Here is an 8,508-nt window from a genome sequence, read left to right on the forward strand (position 1 = left end):
ATGTTTCTCTCTCATCGATGTTTCTAACTCTCTATCTCTCTCCCTTCCTCTCTGTAAAAAATCAATAAAATATATTTTTAAAAATAAAAAAAAAATAAAAAATATGTTAAGCATCTACTATGTGTCAGGGCTGAAACAATAACACAATCTTGCATTTACTCAGTCCTTGCCATATGAGAGAGGTATTGTTAATTCCATGTCATATACCAGGAAACAGAGGTCCAGAGAAATGATGTCACTCATCCAAGGGAGCACAGCAGCGAGCTACAGAACTGGAATCAAACCTTGGAGGCTGCCACCTAAATGATAAGCCGTTTCCAGCGAATGTTCACTGTTGGGCTTGTGGCTGCTCATACCCAGGTCTCCGCACCTCGGCAGGCAGCCACAGAGTGGTTAAGCCCACAGCCATTCTGCTGGATTAAACAGAACAGGGGCGAAGGGATGAGCAGGAGCAGCAGAGAACCCCAGGACTGGGTTCTGACCACTTACATGCATTGTAGCTTTGTGGTTCCTGGAGTGGAATTCCAGAATGTTCCATCCAGTTCGATTCTGCATCTGCACATCTGTTCTCTGTGTGGGACCCATCATCAGCTCAAACAAAGCTGCAGCTCAGAGAAGAGCCCCTCCAAGCTCACTGGGATGGGGGTCTGCTGGATTAGGGGCTGACGGACCTTGTGGGCTGAACTCTCTCCCTTCACCATGCTGGGCCCTAGAAGATACTTCCTGTTCTGGAGGGCTGTCCTCAGGATGACGTAAGAGCATGAACACCCAGTGTTCCTGAATGCAGAGGTCTTTACTTATATACATCCGAGTGTCATTGCCAGGAGCCGGGCTGGCCTGCCTTGATTGACTTCTGGAGGCCTAGAGCAGACATTCCTGGCCTTCAGGACTGCATAGGTCAGGATAATTCTTTCTATTATAAATCTCAGTAAGTCACTTAGGATTGTCAACTTTTTTTACATACGATTTTTTTTTAATGACGGCCACAAACATTCTGTCCTAAAAGAAAAAGAAATTTAACAAAAAAACGCCGGACATAATATTGCAATTAAAAGTGGGTGTATTTAGCCTCGTGATAAATTACGTGGTCTATACTTTCCCCAATGTCACTTTAGACCAGTGGAGACTAAAGCAAGGACTGGCCCCTGGGAACCATTGCTGGAGATTGTGTGTGGTCTAAAGGTGTGTGGTTCATAGGTGTGTGGTTTATAGGTGACCTGGGCAGTGGGAGATGGGCTAAACTAGATCATGGGGCAGTCATGTGCACTGGGGGAACTGAAGAAAGGAACAGAAAAGTCATGTCCCAGAAAAAAATTTTAGTACCCATTACAAAATAGTGTGTGAACCATGACCCCCTAATTTGTAAAATACCCATACGCCTAAGATAGCCTCAGACGCACAGAAAAAAATAAAATAAAAATAACACTGGGAAGCTATACAACAAAATCTGATGGAAGAATAATGATTATGTTTATTTTCTCTGAGTTATTTCTTGCATTTTCCAAATCTTCCTGTTTTGTAATCAGAAACATAGAACCAATAAAGTAGAAAAAAAGTGATGCAAGAGGAATCATGCAACACACTGTGTAAGACCTTCGCCCGTGGTCTCCCCGGGACAGGCAGGATTTCGATGAAGCCACATCTTGGACTGAAGAAGGCTCATTGGGCTTGTGCTTGGCGTCACTAGCCTCCTGTCTTTGCGTATCTAGGGCTGGGGCTGGTGTCTGGCGTGTGGTGCAAGCTCTATTGCCATGTGTTGAGTGGACTGCTTCTTGTATTAGGCTGGTCAGTGTGACTCCTGGACAAGAGGAGGCCACAGAGAAAAGCCGCCCCTGACATAGAGATGGACCATCCCTATACTGATTTCCATTCTGAGTTTAAAAATTTATATTCAAAGGCTTTGATTGCATCTGTCTTTGGAAAAATGGAACAAAGTGATCGCTAAGATCCCTTTTATGAGTTTAAGCTCCTGTCTTGGAGGCAATCTGGCTGCCATTTAAATAAGACCATCTTTAAAACAACAGGGTTTGGGGAGAATGGGTCTTCCATCGAGTAGACATCTTGGCGACAGGCAAAAGGAGTTAATTCTGAGCAAGTAAAGCAGGAAAGACATGCATTGGAAATGCTCCTGCAAATTCCCAGTTTGGCCAGAAAGACTAGAGCCACTAAGAAAATGAGTGGGACCCAAGAGCAGCCAAGCTGTAGGGACCACTGCTTGAGCCCTGCCTCCTGTCCAGGCCTCAGTTTTCTTAAGATTCTGAGTCAACAGGTTCACCATGGGGATTAAGCACTTGGGCCAGGAGCAGGTGGCCTGGTTTCAGATCTCAGTTCCTAGAGCCTCAGGTAAAGTCCATGTCATCTCTATGCTCTGTCTCCACATCTGTAAAATAAGGATAATACAGGTACCAACTTGCACTTGTTACCTTTTGCTGTGAAACAAATTACCCCAAAATGTAGTGTTTTAAAACAGCAATAAATATTGATTGTCTCTCAGTGCCTGTTGGACAGGAGCAGCCTAGCTGGGTGGTTCTCAAGAGGTTCAGTCTGATGGGGACTAGGTCTGCAGTCATCTGAAGGCTCAGTTGGGGCTGGAAGATTGTTTCCAAGGTGGCTCGCCCATGTGGCTGGCAAGAGCCTCAGTTTCTTCCTCAGTGGGCTGTTTGGGTGTCCTCACAACAGGATGGTTACCTCCCCTTAGAACAAGTGAAACCTGAGAGAGAGCCAGGCAGAAGCTATGTCCTGTGTGTGACCTAGCTTGTCACATCGCATCATTTCTGCTACATTCACTCCTTAGAGGAAAATAAGTCCAGCCCTCGAGCAAGGGGAAGAGGCTTAGGCTCCACCTTTTGAAGGGAGGAGTGTCCAGCTCCATTTCCTAACCACCACACTACCTCACAGGGTTCTTATGAGGATTAAATGAGTTAACACAAGTGCTTAAACCAGAGCCTGAAATATGGTAATTAGCACGTGTTTGATTGCTATTATTATTATTATCATTATTACTACTACTATTACTATTACTGTTATTATTCTTCCCTACCTTGCTAGTCCTCCTGGTCCTCATTGTTTCTTCTCCCCAAAGTTACCTCAGAGGTAGGGGTTGATCCCTCCGTAGATTATTGGTTCCTAAAACCCCTTCAGGGAAGCAGGGGCTGTTGTTGTTGTTGTTAATCCTCATCTGAGGGTATTTTTCCATTGATTTTTAGAGAGAGTGGAAGGGAGGGGAAGAGACAGAGAGAAACACTGATGTGAGAGAGAAACATCAATTGGTTGCCTCCCTCATGTGCCCCAATCAGGGTGGGGGATTGAGCCTGCAACTGAGGTATGTGCTCTTGACCGGAATCGAACTCAGGACCCTTCAATCTGCAGGCTGACGCTCTATCCACTGAGGGAAACTGGCTAGGGTGAAGCAGAGGCTTTTTTAGGACTGGCCCCACCTTATTTATCTGCCTCAGGAAACCAAGGTAAGTCACACTAGGATTCCAACCGAGGCGGACAGGCCTGGCCACCAGTGCGAAGGCGTCAGCCCCTCTTTGCACATCGTAGTCCTCACAGTTGCTACAAGGCTGACCCTTGCTCTCCTCTCTTCATCTCAGACAACATACCCGCCACAGTGAGCTGAGGAAATTCCCCAGGCAAGTGATTGGCTTGGGGACACACTCTTGCCCAGTCGGCACCCCGGTGTGATGGGGCATGGGGTTGGGCTTTGAGGGCAGAAACCACCAGCAAGTGAGCAGAAGAGCCAGTGAGATGGGCCCTGGCTGCCACAAGCCCACAACCCACGGGGCAGAGCCACAGACGCCCACCTGCGGGGTCACACGGGCTGAAACCCAGCCAAACCCCTGCTGCCAAGCTCGAGACTATGCTGCATCCACCCCGAGAAAGGACTGCCTTTTCCTAACTGTCTGCTCAGGGTGGCACTTTGTCTAATGTAAATAAAGCATTGCGTATGGTAGCTGTGGCCCGGCTGCCCCATCTCATTTTGAGACCCCTGCCCTGGGCCCCTCCTAAGTGAATACTTCACAAGCAGGTGGCTGATCACTCGTTCCACTTGGGTTTAGTTTTCTCATTGCCCAGTTTCGACTTGGGTTTCTTTATTTTGGCTGGTAGACCTGCTGTGGACAGTCGAGATGACCGGCCTGAGGCACATGGAAGCGCATGCCCTTCCCCACTGTTGCAAGTGCTGGAACTCCGCCCAGTGGCTTGTCTGCCTGGGAACCCTGTCCCTCCTTGAAGAAGGAGCACAGCGAGCTTCTCCGAGCACAACTTGGCCCTCCTTTACCCCCCGGCCTGGTTGAGGGGGTTACTTGGCTGTGAATGCTCAGGGCAACTGGAGGGGGGGGCGTGTAGTGGGGACCATCCTTGACAAGATGGAGCAGAGGTGCAAGGAGATATTCTGATCTCTGCAAGGACTAGATAGATAGATAGATAGATAGTTAGATGATAAATACATGATAGAGAATAGATAAAGATATAGATTAGATGATAGATAGAAAGATAGATAGATAGAGAGAGAGATGGTAGAGGATAGATAGATGATAGAGAATAGATAGAGATATAGATTAGATGATAGAAAGATAGATAGATAGAGAGAGAGATGGTAGAGGATAGATAGATGATAGAGAATAGATATATAGATTAGATGATAGATAGATGATAGTGGTAGAGGATAGATAGATATATAGATGATAGATGGTAGAGGATAGATAGATAGATAGATAGATATGTAGATAGATAGATGATAGATGGTAGAGGATAGATAGATAGATGATAGAAGATAGACTACTCACAGAGAGGTTTGAAGAGAAGCAATGGGCCAGTAAGCATTTGCATACAAACTTTATAAAAATTTTCTAGAGGAAAAGTAAAAAAACACACACCACAAAAACAATAAAAAACAGACACAGAAAAGTCCCCCCCTCCTGTTTGGTTAAAAATATAAAATAAACAGGCACAGAAGTCATCCCTCCATGGGACCTTCCCTTTAGCTCAGAGCTACACTGTCTATATTTACACTTGGTGGGTCCTTGTTTCCATTGCTACCATTTTATCTAAGAGTGGAGAGGCAAAGGAGCATGACAATAATAGAAATTAATGACCATGTGCAATAAATACCACACTCACCAGGGCTCTGCCTGTGGTTTCCTGCCGTCTTGTCTCCAAAGAACACGTGAGGTCGGTCCACCCTGATGACTCCAGGCCCAGCCCCATGGACCAAGGGGATTTGATAACTGTGCACACCTGGGCCCATAGCACGCTCTGAGCCCACCGTGGGCTGGTTAAAGGGGCTAGAGCAGTGGTTCTCAACCTTCTGGTCCTTTAAATACAGTTCCTCATGTTGTGACTCAACCATAAAATTATTTTCGTTGCTACTTCATAACTGTAATGTTGCTACTGTTATGAATCGTAATGTCAATATCTGATATGCAGGATGGTCTTAGGCAACCCCTGTGAAAGGGTCGTTCGACTGCCAAAGGGGTCTCGACCCACAGGTTGAGAACTGCTGGGCTAGAGAGTTTTCAGTGTAACCTCTACCAGGAAAATGATAACATTTCTAGCTTTATGCCACTTGGTGGGACTTCACAACAGAGAATGACAGTAAGAGATAAAGTTTGGTGAGGTCCCAAGAGTTTTCAGTGTAACTTCTACCAGGAAAATGATAACATTTCTAGCTTTTTGCCACTTGGTGGGACTTCACAACAGAAATGACAGTAAGAGATAAAGTTTGGTGAGGTCCCAAGAGGCCATAGCGTATAGTACAAGATTTCTCGCCCTCAGCCCTATCAGCATTTGGGGCAATTCTTTATTGGGGAGCTGTCCTGTGCATGTAGGAGGTTCAGCGGCAGCCCTGGCCTCTCCCTTACCCACTGGATGCCAGGAGCAACTCCCCAGTTGTGACAATAAAAAATGTGTCCAAATATTACCAAATATCTCTGCAGTGTGTGTGTGTGTGTGTGTGTGCAAAATCTCCCCAAGAAGTACTGCTCTGGTGGTTAAGAGCAAGGGACACTGGGGTGTGACTGCCTAGAGATGAATCCCAGTGTCTGCAACTTGCAGGAGCACTGAATGAGTTAATAAACAGATAGTCAGACCATATAGTCTGTCCTCCAAACCGGGGCAATTTGAGAGTGAAAGGGAGTTCTAACAGTAATTTCATAACCTGAGACTGTCTTTGCAAATGGGTATGTGTGGTTGGTCCATAAGACCATATAGTGTTGAGCATCGAGCCTGACCTGGTGTCTGCTCGATGACCATTGTGCTATGTGCTCTACATGCAGGAACTTCATTTAACCCACCCCGCAAAAAGACCTTATGAGGTTGGTATTATTATTATTATAGCCTTTCTATATATGGAAAGACCGAAGAACTAGAAGCTAAAGTTCAAGGTCACATGGTGAGTTGTGCAGCCAAGATTCGTATCCTGACAGGTGAGTTTCCAAACCCGTGTTCTTAACCACTGTGCCCACATGTGCTCAGTGCCCAGGGAAACAGCGCTCCCCGATATCCGTGGGACCCCACATGAAGTGCTAGCTCTAGGTCACTCACAGTTTCAACATTAAATCCACTTACAAAGCTGGGTGCTCAGGGTTCATTGTGATTAAACGCAGATACATGAAAATCACTGTGGAGCAGGAAATGTGGGTGGCAGTGCCCAATCTCATTCCCAGTTTTGTAGAGCTCAACAGGTGCACCATCCCATTAGGAAGTCACTGTGATTATCTAAGAATGAAACAAAAATGTTATTTTTCCATTCATATTTATTGTTTATCCTGATGCCTACTAAGTTGTTAGGACATAAAGTCTTGTTAAGTCATTTGGAACCAGCTGCCTAACAAATGGAGCTGTTGGTTATTTTTTTGGCCTAGGGGTGCCATGAAGGCGATGGAAAGGAGAAAGCTTGGGAACCTCTGCACTCACCCTTTTACCATTGGGAGAACCCTGGAGGGTAGTGATGGAGAAGTCCTAGCTCAGAGACCTCACCCTGGTTATCCACTCTGGGGAAACCTTTCTGTCCCCATGTCACTTCAGCCTGGGATAATGGAATTCGCTCTCTCTCTTTCTCTCTCTCTCTCTCTCTCCTCTCACACACACAGCTTTCCTTTCCCTCACACAAAACGATTGTCCTCTGACCCCAGTCAGGCAACGCTCCTTTCCATCTGAGTTCCCTTAATTTCAATCTCTTGCCACTTTTCAACTGTGTCAGGAAGCAAACTGGTTATTTTACAACTTGGAGTTAGTCAAGCTTCAAGTGGAACATCTCCCACTGACATGCAAACTGCCCCTCAGGTCAGAGGTCACATTGTCAACTCAGACCCATATGACACAGTAATAAGCAGACCCACAAACGCACCCCTCCCCTCAGAAAGCACTGAGACTGCCACACTGGACCCTTCGTAAATACACAGAGACACTCACAAGACAGAAGGGCAAGTGGGAGAGGCCTGGCAGTGTGGCAAAGGGGAGAGGGGGTGATGGCGTGGGTGGTGAGGGAGTTGGCACTGTTAGGGCCACAAGTGCACTTTACACTCTCTAACTGCCTGACTTACTATAACAAAACTAGATGGCATGGGCGTGGTGGGAATGTGTGGGGCAGAGGAGGGGACATGGCTTTTTATTACTAACCAGGGGCCTCCTTGGACAAGGCACCGCTTTCTGTGCCATAGTTTTCTCATCTCTAAGGGGGTTTGATTTCTCCTTGCTTGTCAAACTGGGGTGCCTGCGGCACGTTCACAGCCTGTGTGTGCACCTGAGAGCACTGGGTTGTCCTTCTGGGGTGTCAAGTTTATTCAAGGTCACTCTTTTTCCCCAAGGCGTTTTATACCATTGCTCAGAATGCAAAATTTACGTGTATTTTCATTTCAGTAGCTAATAATTGATGACACTTCTCAGGCAATTATTGTGTGGTGAGTGCTGTGTTAATCTCTTTATATGATCCTCATAATTACCCAATCAGATGTCTTATTCTTCCCATTTTGTGGATTAAAAAACTGGGGCACAGAGAGATGAAACCCCCCCCCCCCCAAGTCACACGTTATTAAGCAATGATAAAACAAACAATTCTCCCCCTATCACCTCCCCCCAAATCTGGATCCATTGCAAGGTGCTTTGGAATTTACCCCCTCAAACCCGTGGGGCTTCTTTGGTGAAGCCTGAACAGCGCAGGCCGAAATGACTTCCAAAGTCCTGCTCCGACCGACACTCCTGGATCAATTTTAGCTAAATCGGTGGATGAAAGGCTTCAGCGCACCAGGTGCCACTGGAGTATGGGAGAGGCTGGAGAGGCCTCGGGGTTCTGAGGGTTCCCTAGGTGAGGTTTCTCAGCCTGTGGGGCGCTCCCAAACCTGCCGGTGGACGTGAAATCCCTTTCTAGACGACCACCTTCCGGCCCAGCGGGACGTTCCAGCCGAGGTGTGTTCCCAGCCCGGCACTTCCTCGTTCCCGCGCGCCCGGGCTCGGCTGCTACGCCCAGCGCCGCGCTCCTCGGTCGGGAGGGGGTCAGAGGGGAGG

At 47.0% G+C, this 8,508-nt stretch overlaps 1 long non-coding RNA gene across 1 annotated transcript; it reads right to left on the reverse strand.

Moving 5' to 3' along the window:
- Positions 1-1,446: 1,446 nt before the first annotated feature.
- Positions 1,447-8,502, reverse strand: LOC106724380. Its single transcript, XR_001360151.1, has 3 exons — positions 6,571-8,502; positions 3,041-3,178; positions 1,447-2,380 (listed from the first exon to the last, which is right to left on the reverse strand). It is a non-coding gene; the product is annotated as an uncharacterized LOC106724380 (long non-coding RNA).
- Between the last annotated feature and the right edge of the window lie 6 nt (positions 8,503-8,508).

Source organism: Myotis brandtii, unplaced genomic scaffold (assembly GCF_000412655.1).
Source record: "Myotis brandtii unplaced genomic scaffold, ASM41265v1 scaffold810, whole genome shotgun sequence".
Classification (NCBI taxonomy): Eukaryota; Metazoa; Chordata; class Mammalia; order Chiroptera; family Vespertilionidae; genus Myotis; species Myotis brandtii.